The 14,926-nt window shown below is 38.6% G+C and overlaps 1 pseudogene; it reads right to left on the reverse strand.

The window, feature by feature from the left end:
- Positions 1–3,107: 3,107 nt before the first annotated feature.
- Positions 3,108–8,438, reverse strand: LOC147419652 (uncharacterized; annotated as a pseudogene).
- Positions 8,439–14,926: the final 6,488 nt, after the last annotated feature.

Here is a 14,926-nt window from a genome sequence, read left to right on the forward strand (position 1 = left end):
CTATCCAAACATTTGTGGGTAAATATTGCTGCTCTGATGGAAAAGTCCAATTACTTCCTTTGAATGAGCCACCAAATCAATTGAAAGATTTGATGAGCTCAACCACAACAAGAAGTAGACAGTTCTTACAAAACATTCGAGGATATAATAATGCATTGGCATTTGTGTCTCTTGGTGTCCATATCGATGAGACTATTAATTATGGTGGGAGAGGTGTATACAGTTTTAAGGTTCACGGCTCTGTCTATCATAACATTGGTTCTTTAGCGCCAGCCGAAGGACAAAATGAAGTCCCACGCTTTGCACAATTATATTTTTTTGATACTGAACATGAGTTGAGCAACATATTGCATCATGTTTCAAATTTAGATCGTAGTATTCTAGAGTGTTTACAAGTGATGATGCATAGAGTAAATCCTTATGCAAATGCTCTACCATCTGCTGCTTCTTTGTCTGGAGATGCTATTGTACCCAATATGAGGATGGTTATTGTGGAGCATCGTTGTGATGTTTGGCAATATCTTGCTCCAAGGGGTTCTGAAGTTACTGCAATTATGCCAGGACAAGGGGATGATAGAAATATTGGCTATCGCGACATTGTACTGAATTTTTGATATGGGGGTTTGAAAAGAATCTCCAGCATGCATCAATGTGTGTGTGTGTGTGTGTGTGTGTGTGTGTGTGAGAGAGAGAGAGAGAGAGAGAGAGAGAGAGAGAGAGAGAGAGAGAGATTTGCGAATTGCTAATGTAGGTTAGCATGGGTCATGATGTATTGGCTATTCTCCCAATACATATATTTGAAAGTTAAGGAAGAGTACATTTGTCAAGGATATGGTACATGGTGTTGGTGGCATCATTGGGTGTATTCATATGCTGATGGGAGGTATGGAAATTGTGGACAGTTAAGCATTACACTATGCAAAGTGTCACAAACATTGAGCAAAATAAAATTGATGAGACTCCTACAAGAACTACATATGGTTGATATTTATTATGTCAATGTTTGTGGTTGTGATATTCAGTTGCGAAAGATATATCACAATCACAAATCTTACATTTCGAATGAAGAGTTTGAAATTTTGAAACTAATTGTGAAGTTTATCAATGCGGTATATTGGAGTGATCCTCATCCGTCCAATTATAGAGTAGAATATGAGTCGTTGTAAACAAAAAATTTGAGATTGTTGTAAAGACTTTGACCTAATGAACCTCTTGACACTTTTTGGCATGACAATTAGTAATTGAAGTGTTCATATTGCGCTTATACTTTTTTAAAGTGTTTAAGTGGCCATGTTGATCATCTCTCTTTCTCTCTCTCTCTCTCTCTCTCTCTCTCTCTCTCTCTCTCATTTTAAGCTTTGAGTACTAATGTTGTCTTCTTTTCTTGCAGCCAATTAAATGGCCCACGAAATTGTGAATATTTTTCCAAGTGTAAAAAAAATTATTGTTGATGCCTTTGAAAAAAATTTGTTACTTGCTGAATGGGGATGGCAATGGGCATGGGAAGTGATTGATTAAAACTACACTGTTTGGGGTTCATATGCAGATGAAGAGTTGGACACGATTTACATCAAGTTGCTTGATCCCTATTTCTTTCCGAACATTAGGCTCATGCTCTTAAAGCAAGAGCTTGGGTTGATTCGTCATTACAAGATTTACTTGAGCTGGGTTCAAAAAATAGATTTAAGAGAAGTTTGTAGAGCTCCAGCGCAATATCTTGATCCTGTTGAAATAGCACGACTTAGAGTGCTATGCAGATATGTTCCTGAGCCTTTTTGGCAATAATGTAAACTGTTTTTTTTAATCAAATATGTCTCTTTAGTCATGTGCTTTTATGTAATCTGTGTGTGTGTGTGTGTGTGTGTGTGTGTGTGTGTGTGTGTGTGTGTGCAAAAGGGGTTAAATGTACCAGGAGTAGTTTAAAGGGGCCAAAGACAGAAAGTGTCGATCGTGTGTGTGTCATGGAGAAATGTATAAAGATGCACACACACACAAACACATATAGATTGAGGTGGTAAGAGTGGCCCGCCAGTAGGCGGGGCGCGCGAGCTAGTAGAGAGAAAAGAAAAGGCATGCATGGAGAGGGGTGCCGCTTGGCATCATGCCATTAACTTAACAAAAGATAAAACTAGTTTTGCTTGGTTGGCCTCGACAAAAACATACCTAGTGTTATGGTGGGTTCAGACGAGGGCGACGATAGCACTCCCGTCACCATAATACTTCCACATTGCTTTTTCACAAAGGCCAGCAGCAAGGGTTAATAGCAGCGAGCAGAGCAGCACCTAATTGGCTCGCACCTGCGCCCACCAGGTTGACGACGAATACACAGCCTTCCCACTGCTGACTACTACAGGCTGAAGTCTACTTCTTCTGGGGGGGTTCCATGTTCTGAAGGTGGGTCCAGAAATGTAGACATCAAGCAGATCCAATGGTTGAGCACCATGTACTCTCCACGCCCCTTTGCATTTGCTTGCCTCCGCCCTGTCTGAACCCAGCCTTAATAGACACACATTGTGAATTTGAGGTAGTAGAGTGCAGTAGAAAACATTAAGGAGACCAAAATAAAAATTGCAAAATCACACTCTAATTTAGGCCAAATGCAATTTGAAATTAGAAGAAACACGTATGAATGTGGCAGCAGGTGGAAAATGGGGTAGTAGAGGTGAACATACAGCATCAGCTAGGTTGCAGATTGTTCAAATTACAATGTATTCAAAATTGAATGCATCTCGAAAGTAAGTCCAGTTGAATTTATCAAAATGTATATAAATGCGATCACATTAGCTGAAACGTGGAAGACAAGATGAGGAAGACGTTATCAGGATTTAGAAGATTTCATATTTTTCGTGTTTCTTTTACATATGTATATTTCGTGCAGTGTTGCAGGTGAGCTTGCAAGATGTTGTATCCTGTGGTGCTTGTGGTATTATACTTACAAATCATTGATTTTTCTATTATTCTTGCTACATGTAATGTTCTACAAGTGACGAGCGGTGCAAAAATGAAGTTTTTAACAAAAGGTTTGAAGCAGAGCACATCATTACACATCTTTGAAGGAGGGTTTCGAGTGTGCTCCCTCTTCCTTCTATCGTCGTTGTTAGTGATGACTACATACTTGCGTCCATTCCTGATGCATGTGATGGAGTATATTGTGTATCTACTGTTCGTTGCCTCTTGATGCCTGCGTTGTCATGTTCGAGCAGCACTACATGGTTCTTGTTGTCATGTTCTGAATGGCAAGAGTCATGGAAATTTGAGATGAAAAAAGAGAAAATAAAAGCAAAAAACATTACATGAAAGAGTACATGCAATTAAATTTGATTAACTCAAAAAAGAAGCTCATCTATAGGCTGGGCTTGGTTGTTAATGTAGGCATATGGGTCAAACTATTTAAATCGCAATGCGTAAAGCTCTTTGTCATGCTTCCATGTGACTTTTTGTGTTGTAATAGAAGGTGTGGATTCTTTGCACTCTTTCTTGAAGTTGGTCAAAATCTTGCTTGCGTCGTTGTTTGACATGTCCATTAGTTCTATGGGTTCAATATCGTAGGTGTACAACTCGAGAAAAACTTAAAGTTGAACCATCAAAAAATCCTTCTCATCCCAAAATGAAACGGCTTGACATAATTTGAAGAGGCAATAACCTCCTCAACCTCAAATAAGACGAAAATTTTCCCTTTCATCCAATTTCTGGACTCCTTGCAATAACGTAAAGAAATATGATATTTAACTTCTACGTCATACCATAGTGTAAAACTACAAATTTAGAGAAAAACGATAGAATTTCAGCATAGCCCCTTGTAAATTTGTAAAACCATAAAAATATTCTCTTGCATTACTAATATAAAAACCAATAAGCACAAAAAAATTTGAATTCAGGCAATGATCTAAACCAAACATAAATGTTATTTGCATCACAAAAATATTAAGTAGTAGAACGATAACTTGAAAGTTGAGGACCCAAGCTAAGGTTTAAGCCTTCAAAAGTTCAATCCTAGCATAATCTAATCAACTCAAGTCTAAATGTCTACCCAAAGAGAGTATAACACTCAGCAAAAGCACTTTCAACTTGAATTTAAACATAAGGGAAAATAAAAACCTTGTGTCCTCAGAAGTCAGCTATTAGCTAATAGAGTACCAATTCTCTACATACCAAAAGCATCTACAAATACGTGTCAAGCAAACATGAACGAGATTAATTTGATAGCCTGTTATGTGTCAATTGCAACCGTAATTATGTGCTAAAAAAAGATTGAGCGTAAGAGGAGAGAGTAAGGGAATTGAACCCCATCACCATCTTAGATGGCTACGCCAATCTCTCTTGGGGAAGAGGAAGAGCAAGTGCACTTCAACCAAGAGCATTGGCAAAGTACACCCACTCCTCCTTTTCCCAAGACAAGTTAGTAATGTGAAGGAAAATAAACATCAGCAAATAACAAAAAAACACTAAGAAACGCATACCTTCATGATTGTATAATCAAGCTGAAAATACCTTGTGAAGTGTACAAATTTCTGTGAGCTTTAGCACCCGATAAGACCATGCTCTCCTCTAACTCTATATTACAAAGCTTGGAGGGACCTTCAATATTAATCTTTATTAATGCATCAAGACTTTGCACTTCCATGCTATTACGCAACTTTGTTTTTATGAGTGTGCGTGCACTAAAGCCTCGTTCACAAATGGCATTAGACGAACACTGTACCAAAGCAATTTGACATACAGTCGAAATGTTGGGATAAGAGTCTCTCCATGTTGCATTGCATGCTATTGCAAATGCAACATCGGGGAGGCTAAAGCGGACCCAACTTATAGATGCTTGTTGTTTAAAAGACCGAAATTCACTGATAAAATCATCCTCACTAATAAAAGGTGCATAGTTCACTATTGCCAATGATTTTTCCTTACCATAGAAAGAGGAAATTTCCTTAGTCTTGGACTTACCATAACCCTTGAGAGCTTTCTCGAGCGTAGGATATTGTGTAGGTACTAAAACTCGGAGATTGCTTAGTACAGAGTTATCCGCAAAACGAGCTTCAAGATTTTTGATGATTTCCTATGCAAACAAAATCTGAAACTCAAGAGCTCGAGTTAAATCAACTCCAAGTACATCTCTGTCTATCTCAATATCAAAGTACTTGTTGCCATGAATGGCTCCTCTCAAAGTACTTAAATGACCTTTATCAAGTCCATACTCTGGCAAGAAACTGTAACCTCCAGCATCAAAAGTGAGGGCATTGCAATCAATATCAGGAGGATTTATATAGTATTCTCGGATCAAATTGATCTCTTTCTGAATAATGGCATGAATAGTAGTCACATCAACAAACTCCTTCTGAAACAACTTACTAACCACAGCCATACCTTTAAGAATGTCCGCCAAAAAGTGAAGGCAATAGATGCTATCAAACTTAGAAAGTTCCGCAAACAAATTTGGAGCATTTTCTTTGGTTTCCAATAAAATAGCATCAAGAGAGGTACACACCTTACTTATGGCAGTTGATCTACTCAACCACCTAATGTCAAAGGTATGCTCCATCTTCAGAACAGGGCATGCAAGCTCCTCTTGTGTACTCTTCAACTCCTCCAATCTCTTGGAACTTGCATTAAAGTAAGATGCAATAGAGCTAACAAGCTTCTCAATAATTTTTCAAAACTCTATATTTTTAGCAACATTTGACACGACTAAGGCTACCCTATGTGCCACACAGTGTATTGATGTTAAGAATGGATTGACATGTTTTTTGAACAATGCCGCAACCCCATTCTCCTTACCAGTCATTGTTCAGCAGCCATCACTGCCAAAAGCTATAAGCTTGCTAAGGTCAAGCTTACTTTTTTTAGCTCTGTACAAACAACATTAAAGATGGTTTTTGCTGTTCCATCACTTACACGTGCAATGCCATAAAAACTGTTAGCTAGAATGCACTCATCAATAAGATAAGATAAATAAATAATCAGATGACCATGCTTATAAATGTCATTGGACTCATCAATGAGTACACAAAAGAAAGGACTTCGCAAAACTTTCTTCAAGGTAGAGTCCATTAGGCACTTACCGATACAGAATATAATTTCAGCACAAGCCTTATTGTCATTGTATAGCCAAGTGGAGTATGGAACACGACAATCTTGTAACAATCCGATAAAATCAGAAAAACCAGAAAAACGCATAATTTTTTTTAGCCATGTGATATGCAACTTTGAAGAGTGTAGCTAAAGCTTCATCTTTAAAGCTTTCTACCTTCTTCATACTGTTTTGAATGCTTTCCTTCCCTTCGAGAAGAAAAGCATCCATTGCATTTAAATGGCACTCGGTCCTACAATGAGCTTTTAAATTGCTAAGCTTGAAATTTATAGAACCTTATTTTGAACATGCACTATGATGATGAGGATACTATGATGATGAGGATATTTCAAACAAAACTTACAGTACAATTTTGTTGCCTCCTCATTATATATCAACCATTCGAACTTCTGTAGCCAATCTTCTTGAAATGCGACGCATGCTTCGATCTTTCTTTGTAACTCTATCTTCTCTGCTAAAGATAATAAAGAATTCTCATCAGTAGAAACTGCCTTTGGTAAGTTGGAAAAAACTTCACCTTTATTCTTCTTGACATTTATCTTGGATGGATTGAGCCCTGCCCATTGTAACAACGTACCTTGCCTTTTTTTATTACCTTTTTTACCCTTTTGGGTACCTTCCGTACCATTCAAATCCATTCACAATTCACTCTAGTAAACATGACAACATATATAAAAAGGTTTAGGCCTACATAAAGTAGCACAAAAAGATATCCCATAGCATAAAAAGATATCATCCACAGAGAATCCAACATTCCTCAAAGCATATCCTAGTCACCTAGCCTTCATAAGTGCATCGAAAAGTATACATAAGAAAAAAATAGATATATGCAAACCTGCTCAAGAGAAGGGTGTTGACTAGAGATGAAGTTGCAAACAACACAAGGTAGGGACAAATTTGTGAACGCTCCAGAGGGCTACATAAAGTTCAAAGACCATGAGTGGTATTTCTCGTTAGACTATGTTAACTCATACACCTACACATCAACTATATAAACTCATACACATATATTAAATATAACAATATTCTTACAATGCATATGTGACGTCTGTGTGTGTGTGTGAGTGTGAGAGAGAGAGGCCATGTCTCTCTTGTCTCTATGTGATTCAAGTTGTTACTGTAGCGTTAGTTTCTCTTCCTAAGACAAACATTAAAATGTAAAGCTACTTACATCTTTTCAGAATATAAAATCTAGACTTATATAGATGTTGACAAGTGGACTAATCTTTGATTCTCAATATAAAATCCAGTCTTTTCTTTTCTTTTATGAAGATGAAATCCATATAGCTTAACTAAACAATAAGCTTTTCACTTTGGACTTTCAAATGCTCAACTTCTCAATCCCTGTCACATCATGAATATCAAATCTGGAGTTTCTTTTCTAACATGAGATCCACATTCCTTAAAGCTTAATAAAACAAAAAGGCATGTCCTAGCGTTCTCATTACATGAAATATGTATTGTTTAACAAAACCTATGAGCTTTCCACCTTCAACTTTCAAGGCAATCAAACTTAATCCGCAGGCTATTGAAATCAAATCAATAAACTATTGCATCAAAGGAAAACTCAAGCACAATAATAATACCTGTAGAGCCAGGTTGCGACTTGCAACAGCTTGCACGAAAACTCCTTTCTTTAAAGAGATTTATCTATCCTTCATCACTAAGGCTCAAGGTTCAAAGAAACTTGTAAAGGAAGTTGGAACAAGAGTTAATGTGCAGAGCCTCTCGACTAAGGTCTTGACTCTTGACTCTTTGCGTGTGTGCGAGCAAGAGGAAACCTTGAAAGTTGAGTTTTTTGAACAATGCCGCAACCCCATTCTCCTTACCAGTCATTGTTAAGCAACCATAACTGCCAAAACCTATAAGCTTTCTAAGGTCAAGCTTACTTTTTTTTAGCTCCGTACAAACAACATTAAAGATGGTTTTTGTTGTTCCATCACTTACACGTGCAATGCCATAAAAACTGTTAGCTAGAATGCACTCATCAATAAGATAAGATAAATAAATAATCAGATGACCATGCTTACAAATGTCATTGGACTCATCAATGAGTACACCAAAGAAAGGACTCCGCAAAACTTTCTTCAAGGTAGAGTCCATTAGGCACTTACCGATACAGAATATCATTTTAGCACAAGCCTTATCGCCGTTGTACAGACAAGTGGAGTATGGAACATGACAATCTTGTAACAATCCGATAAAATCAAAAAAACCAGAAAAACGCATAATTTTTTTTAGCCATGTGATATGCAACTTTGAAGAGTGTAGCTAATGCTTCATCTTTAAATCTTTTTACCTTCTTCATACTATTTTGAATGCTTTCCTTCCCTTCGAGAAGAAAAGCATCCATTGCATTTAAATGGAACTCGGTCCTACAATGAGCTTTTAAATTGCTAAGCTTGAAATTTATAGAACCTTATTTTGAATATGCACTATGATGATGAGAATATTTCAAGAAAAACTTACAGTAAAAATTTGTTGCCTCCTCATTATATATCAACCATTCGAACTTCTGTAGCCAATCTTCTTGAAATGCGGCGCATGCTTTGATCTTTCTTTGTAACTCTACCTTCTCTGCTAAAGATAATACAGAATTCTCATCAGTAGAAACTGCCTTTGGTAAGTTGGAAAAAACTTCACCTTTCTTCTTCTTGACATTTATCTTGGATGGATTGAGCCCTGCCCATTGTAACAACGTACCTTGCCTTCTTTTATTACCTTTTTTACCCTTTTGGGTACCTTCCGTACCATTCAAATCCATTCACAGTTCACTCTAGTAAACATGCCAACATATATAAAAAGGTTTAGGCCTACATAACGTAGCACAAAAATATATCACATAGCATAAAAAGATATCATACATAGAGAATCCAACATTCCTCAAAGCATATCCTAGCCACCTAGCCTTCATAAGTGAATCAAAAAGTATACATAAGAAAAAAATAGATATATGCAAACCTGCTCAAGAGAAGGGTGTTGACTAGAGATGAAGTTGCAAACAACACAAGGTAGGGACAAATTTGTGAACGCTCTAGAGGGCTTCATAAAGTTCAAAGACCATGAGTGGTATTTCTCGTTAGACTATGTTAACTCATACACCTACACATCAACTATATAAACTCATACACATATATTAAATATAACAATATTCTTACAATGCATATGTGACATGTGTGTGTGTGTGTGTGTGTGTGAATGTAACATTTAATGGTCTAAAAACTTATGTGTAGCGGAAATTAGCATGAACATAGTGGGCATTTCATTAGAATAGATTCCTAATGAGAATTACAAGAGTGCTTGGGTGGGGAGAGCAACAAAAAGCATAACACCTAGTTAGATAGCATCAACAATACTTTGAAAAGAGAGAGAAATTAAGCTATTGACAACAGTTGAGGACCGGATTTTTATGGAGCCGGTCCCCCCTCCAAAAGGCTTTGTATTACGGTTTCTCCCATCAAGAGAGACATTGTACAATACAATTCTTTGTGTTCCTTCAAGACTAGCTAGTGCAATGAAGATGAAAGCTTCATGCACTAAGTAAAACACTAAACAAACACAACTTTAATTATCCCCGTTCTCAGACCCAAGACCTCACACACCTTCGAAGATGGTGAGAGCTAGCAGGGTATGAGAGTAGATTGAGAGGAAGAAGGAGTATCTTACGAGAAAGATGTACATCTCCTCACATAATCACTCATATTAGCATAGCTTTAGCTTAGTAATTAGCTTGGTAGAGGAGATGAGCATGCATTGAAGCTTGGCTCTTGGTTGGATTTGCATCCACAAGCCAAGAGTGTGTCGTTGTAGGCTTCTATCTCACAAGCTTGGAGTAGGTGATGAGCTCTCCATTAAAGCTTGGGAAGAGATATTCTTCTCTTTCTTCACACATGAGATTGTGTGTGTGTGTGTGTGTGATAATGCCTTGCAAAAATCAGCCCCCTCTCTCTCTTGGGAGAGCCCTCTTGCTAAATGCTCTTGCTCTCATCCCATTGGACCTCCCCAGGGCTAGCCTATCACCATTAAGCAACATAAGTGATAGCCTTTTGACATGTGTCCCCCTTTCCCCTTTTGTGAGAGCTTTAGGTAATTAAATAATTAAACTAAACTCTCATTGGACCCCTTTGCCTCCTGGCCAATAGGAATTAGGCAAGCCATTGGGCTCCTAAATGCTCATTGGACCCCTTGTGAGACTGCCCAATAGTCTTCTAGGAGACTTAATTCTCATTGGTTTCTTTTATTAAATGTTTTTAAATTAATCAAACTAGATTTACTCTAGCTTAATTCTCATTGGTCCACTTCAAGGGTCATCCAATAGAAACTTGGCACACCTTGTGGGCATCTGGCCTAGGGAGCTGACATGTGTCCCTCATTCCCTTTGTGTAAAGGGAGCCTGTGTGTGTGTGTGTGGCTTTCTCTCTCATCCCCTAGAAGAAGGGCTCGCCCCCTCCCATGTAGGGATATGCATTGACTTTGGAGAGCACACAAAGCATCCAATTCCCCCTAAGCTTTAACCCTTTGGACACAACCTTTGAATTTTGGAACCTTAGCATTTTGGAAGTCTTAATGGGCTGAACCTTAGGGTCTTTTTAGCCCATTTTTGCACATGGCTCTTTTGCAGATGGCCCCCCCTTTGGATCTCTATTTTCCCTCCTTTGTATCCCTACTGTGGCCGGTCTGCTAGCTTAAACAATATTCTAGCTTTTTCTCCCCTGGCACTTCCCCACATTAAATGATCAGTTTAATATGAGAAAATCATTTAGGAGAATTAGATATTGATTATTATGACATTACCTCTCTCTTGAAATCATAGTCGTCCTCGAGTATGGTGTAGAGAAGATAAAGCATATTCATGAGTCCTTTTCTTAGCGGGTAGAGGATCCCTGTGTTACCCTACGACATCATTCCACAATGGATGACTAGTCCATTTGGCGCTTGAGAGCCTGAGGCTGCCGCAAGCATGTCTGCACATTAGTCCTATCAGTCTTCCATAGTAGAGTGACAAGCTCTACTTGGTGTTTGGGAGACGTCGTCTCCACAAACTTGATCTAAGCATGCATACTACTTCATTTTTGTGCACAATAAAGAAAAAGAGAGTCTTATAAGACAAAAACTTTGTTCATTTTTAACATTTTGTATATTTGCTTACTCTTGGGAAGCATTGTAAGCATTGACAAGGTTTAGGTTATCCTTTAATTGTATGCCTTGCATCCATCTAGCATCTTCAAAAGGATAATTATTAAACTTAATAAGATATCATCGAATAGTCTTATCGCCTCTTAGTACCTTGTCTTCATGTCGGAGAATGGACTCGGGCTGCAGCACCTCCTCTTGGTCCTCGATCTCCGGTGGGTCTTCAATAGTTGGTTCTTGAGGTGGCTCTCCTTTGTAAGGCTTTAATAGGCTCACATGGAAAGCATTGTGTATGAGCCAATGATTGGGCAACTTGAGTTGATAGGCCATCTCATTGATTGGCCTAAGAATCTGAAAGGGACCATAGTACCTTTTTACTAGTTTAGCATAGTACTTTTGGTGGCCCGTAGGATTCTTGCCCGTCGTGTGCCTTAATCGAGCCTTGGGAAACTTTAACAAGACCCAATCATTTTCTTTAAAGGCTTGGGCTCTTCTATGCTTTTCAGCAGCAGCCTTTTGCCTTTGCTGTGAGATAGAGATAGCATCCTTAATCTTTTGGAAAGATTCTTGTAGGTCTCGGCTATACTCATCTGCAGCGAAGATCTTCCCATGTACCTTAAGTAGCAAGGGACTTTTTGATCTTCCCTCAATTACCTCGAAAGGTGATTTTCCCGTGGAAGTATGTACAGTGTTATTGTAAGCATACTCCACTAAGGGTAAGTACTTCTCCCATTGGGATCTTTGATCTACTTCCGTTACATAGGCTTTTAGTAGATCGAGAATTGTTAGGTTAGCTATTTCACTTTGGCCATCCGTTTGTGGATGATAGGCCGAAGAGAAGTTTAGCCTTGTTCCTAAATTCTCAAAGAGACCCTTTCAGAAATTACTGGTCATTCTAGGATCTCTATCCGACACTATGGACATTGGCAAGCCATGGTACTTGAAAATTTGTGAAATGAAGAGGGTTGCCATTTGATGGGCTTTGATAGTATTTTTGACAGGTATAAAATGAGCTTGTTTACTGAACCTGTCTACTATCGTCCATATTCCCGTATTCCCATGGATAGACTTAGGCAATCCAAAGATAAAATCCATGGATATGCTCTCCCATGGTGAATTAGGGATTGGCAAGGGTTGAAGCAATCCAAGTTGCTTCCCTCTATCAAATTTTGTCTTTTGGCATACCACACATTTGGAAACATACTCTTGTATGTTCACTTTCATGGTAGGCCAATAGAAATATGTTTCAATTCTCTTTAAGGTAGACTGAATCCCTCTATGCCCCGCATAAGGTGGAGCATGAGATTCATACATTACTTTCTCACGTAGTGAGTTAGTAACACATAGTCTATTGCCATAGAGAAGATAACCATCTTGTAAAGTAAATGGTTCTTCTTTCTTCCCTAATGCAAGGGCTGAAATCACATCTCTAAAATCGGGATCAATAGCGTACTCATCTATCATTGAAGATAGATCATTGTGAGTTGCTATGGAAACCGCATTCACTCTCGGTCGTCTTGAGAGTGCATCAGCTACTTGATTATGCTTGCCAGCAATGTGAGCAATATGAAAATTAAATTGCAAAAGGAAATTTGCCCACCTCATTTGTTTGTCGGAGAGCTTGGTCTGCGTCATGAAGTACTTAAGACTTTGGTGATCCGTTCGCAGAATGAAAGGAGTCCCCAATAAATAGTGCTTCCATGAGTCTAAGGCATGTAGAACTGCAAGGAGTTCCTTTTCGTATATGCCTAGAGCTTGCTCAACAGGGTCGAGCCTTCGACTCTCATAGCCTATGGCATGCCCTTCTTGGAGCAAAAAAGCTCCAACGCAATCACCACAAGCATCACATTGGACCTCAAATGGCTTTGAGAGATCCGGTAGTGTAAGCACAGGTTGAGAGATAAGCTTTTCTTTAAGCTTTTCGAAAGCATTGTTCTCCTTAGTAGACCATGTATACCCAACGCTTTTCTTTGTTCGGTCATGTAATGGTCCCGCAATTTGTGAGAACTTTTCTATGAAGCGTCTATAGTATTCACACATACCTATAAAGCTTCTTAGTTCATGAAGATTCCTTGGTTTAGGCCATCCTTTTATTACCTCTAACTTAGATGGATCCATTTGGATGCCATCTTGAGAGATAATATGACCTAAATATTGAATCTCTTGCAACACTTTTCTTTCGATTGTTTATTCTCTCTTAAAACTTGAAATATTACCTAGAGATGTTGCTTGTGTTCCTCCAATGAATTAGAGTAGATGATAATATCATCAAAGAACACTCTAGTGAAGGTTTGATGAGGCCTGAACAGATTCTCCATCAAGCGGTTGAATGTGGCTGGTGCATTGGTCAAGCCAAAAGGCATGACAATGTATTCGTAAAGGCCAAATGTGGTGCGAAATGCGGTCTTTACAATGTCTTGATCAACTATCCTTATTTGATGATAGCCACTTTTTAGGTCAATCCTACTGAAGTAGGTCGATCCTTGTAGCTTATCAAATAGGTCTTCTACCCGTGGAACGGGAAACCTATTCTTGATAGTGATCCTATTTAGTGCTCTATAGTCGACACACATGCGATATGTGCCGTCTTTCTTTTGCACTAGTAGCACAGGTGAGCAAAATGGAGATGAGCTTGGCCTAACCATACCCTTCTCAACTAATTCATGCACTTGCCGCATAATCTCCTCCTGTTGAGCTTGAGAAACTCTATAAGGAGGTTTGTTAGGCGGTGAACTTCTTGGAAGAAGTTCAATTGCATGGTCATCATTACCTCGTTTAGGAGGTAGCTCACAAGGAATTTCCTCAATAAAAACATCTTGAAACCCCTTGAGAAAATTGGATAATTCTAATTCCTTTTGGTTGCTTTTATTTTCTTTTGCTAAAGCATTAGGTTCATTTTGAGAATCTTAAACAAAAATCATGTACACGGCAAAAGACCTCTTTATTGACTTGTTGAAAGCTGGTGTATGTACAATGGGAATAGTGTTACCCATTTCCTTAGCATCTATATACATGTCTTTTTCCCTGAACTTGAAGGAGATTCTCCTTTCAGGAAATTTAACATCGACAGCCAAGCGGTCAAACCATGGTTCCCCTAGGATTACATCCTCATGCTTGAGAGGAGAGATAAAGAAGTCCTCTTTGTCCACATAGCCTTGGACATGAAGCCTCAATTTCCCGATTAAGGGAGTGACTGAAGCTTCTTGCCCCTTGAAGGCACTGTCTGTGGGTAGGACATCTCCCATCTCGTAGGATTGTATGCCTAGCTTGGTGGCCAACTCTATAGATATAAAATTGTGAGTAGAACCAGGGTCAAAGAGAATAAAAGCATCATGTTCTCTTACCTTTCCCCAAGCATGGCATAGAGGTGGATGTGTTTGATGAGTTTTGTTCTCTTATGATGATCTCTTTTGTAAGGCATGTGCAAGTAAATTGTGTTAGTCCATTACCATGTATCTATATGTGTAAAAAAGGAGTTTTGTGTGTTGATAAAACTGACCCGTTGCTTGTTTGATTCGCATAGTCTTAATCTCTGCGGACTTGTTTGCATACTTGTCCATAAATGCTCGCAATTCTATGTAGTTCAGGAATCCCTTCATGTATGTTCCCGGATGACAACCCACAAGGTTAAGCAAAGAAATTTGTTTGTCGCTAACGTAGACTCGCTGTTCAGGACTTGGTTTTTTTCTTGCTGAAATGTTTTGTTTG

Source organism: Adiantum capillus-veneris, chromosome 29 (assembly GCF_014529385.1).
Source record: "Adiantum capillus-veneris isolate H3 chromosome 29, ASM1452938v2, whole genome shotgun sequence".
NCBI classification, from domain to species: Eukaryota; Viridiplantae; Streptophyta; class Polypodiopsida; order Polypodiales; family Pteridaceae; genus Adiantum; species Adiantum capillus-veneris.